This window comes from Eriocheir sinensis, chromosome 24 (assembly GCF_024679095.1).
Source record: "Eriocheir sinensis breed Jianghai 21 chromosome 24, ASM2467909v1, whole genome shotgun sequence".
Taxonomy (NCBI): Eukaryota; Metazoa; Arthropoda; class Malacostraca; order Decapoda; family Varunidae; genus Eriocheir; species Eriocheir sinensis.
The window spans coordinates 11,442,216-11,442,586 of NC_066532.1; positions in this window are offsets into that span (position 1 = coordinate 11,442,216).

The following is a 371-nucleotide window of genomic DNA, read 5'->3' on the forward strand; positions in this document are numbered from 1 at the left end:
GACTTTTGGAGTCTTTTCTTTTCTAGTTTGACCTCGGTTCCAGATTCTGATATCCCTCCAAAGATTTCATGGAGCAAGGAACTTTCAATGTATCCTTTGTTATGTTCCAAGACGGTCATGTGGAAAGCAAACATAGTTGTTTGAGCACCATGAAACTTGGTTTTCAAGCATCTTTTCCGCAGTTTGCTATGGAAGGATTCATTTTTGTTTTGCGTTCTCCCTTTTAAACATCGTGAGAGAAGAGTAGGTTGTGTCAAGTCTATATATACACCGAGCACAAGTTTCAGTTCACTCTCTGAAAGGTCAAGTTTTATTTTCATATTTTTATGAGAGGGTGGTGGTCTCTTCTCAGCCAAGGCTTTCTTATAAAA